Source organism: Mus pahari, chromosome 2 (assembly GCF_900095145.1).
Source record: "Mus pahari chromosome 2, PAHARI_EIJ_v1.1, whole genome shotgun sequence".
Classification (NCBI taxonomy): Eukaryota; Metazoa; Chordata; class Mammalia; order Rodentia; family Muridae; genus Mus; species Mus pahari.
This window is the reverse complement of record NC_034591.1, coordinates 88,691,434-88,692,641: the sequence shown is the minus strand read 5'-3', so window position 1 is coordinate 88,692,641 and position 1,208 is coordinate 88,691,434.

Genomic DNA, 1,208 nt, shown 5'->3' with positions numbered 1-1,208 from the left:
TATCAGATGAGTGGGATCCTCGCAGGAATCTGGGACAGCCTAGGTAAATGCTTCTGTTGTTTCTGACAGACTTATCTCCTTTATTGAACAAGGACACGCATGCTCTACCTTTGCTGTGTTAGTTTTCTCTGTCTGGGAGTTGATCATTAGAGGAGACTGAATTTTCTCGTTTCCCTGAGTTTCCAGTTTCGATAAACTGCCTAGTAAAGAAATGAGTGCCTAGAAAAAGCAGAGGATGGCAGCCCGTGACCCAGCTCAGTGATGGTTGAACAGAGCCTTACGAGTCCATTCTGTCACACATCCTGGTGCAGTGAGCCCTGGTTCCTCCCAGCTAGCTGCACGAACTCAGCAGTCAGCTCTTCAGCTTACATTTTGCTTTGAAGTTTGAGCTCTGTTACATGTGTTGGTGTCCAGATTCTTGCTGAGTCAAGTCTCAGAATAAAAGCTAGCCAGGACTGAGCTTTAAACGGACATTTTCCAGCCTAGTGTAGTGTGGGGGTGCATGCTTTAATCACAGCATGGGCAGGTGTATCTATTAGTTCTAGGCCAGCCGGGTCTCAGCGAGTTCCAGGTTAGCCAGGGCTATACAGGAAAACCCTGTCGAAAAAACAAGCAAGCAAATGAAGAAAGGCATTTTCCCTCGGCTGTTGGTATTAGGAGTGCATTATTTTTAATTGGTTTGTAAGCAACTTTTGTGCAGAATGAGATACGATAAAGTCAGTCTTCAAAACAAACAATTAGTGTGGCGTGGATAAACAATTTCAGAAACACCTGTTTGCTCTATTTCACATACACATTTCCTGTTGGTTTCACAGGCTTTGACACCTGTGACGGAACTAGGGCATTTGAATACTAATGTGAAGTTTTTCTTCTGATAGAGAAAAACAAAATACCTGGTAGGCACCAAAGGGCAGCCTAGAGGTAAATTTTGATGAAAGATTGAATTAAAATGAAAGATTTTCCATTAGATTACTAAATGTCTTTTAAGTGCTGAGCGAGCTAAGCCAGTTTCAGCATCTTTGCTTTATCTTGGGCACATAGGACAAATTGGAGTTTGACTTAAAAATATTTTTTAATATATTTAAGCTATATTTATATATCTAGGCATGGTGGCACACTCCTTTAATCCCAACACTGGGAGGCAGAGGCAGGCAGATCTCTGAGTTTAAGCCTAGTGAGTTTAAGGAGAGCCAGAGCTACACAGACCC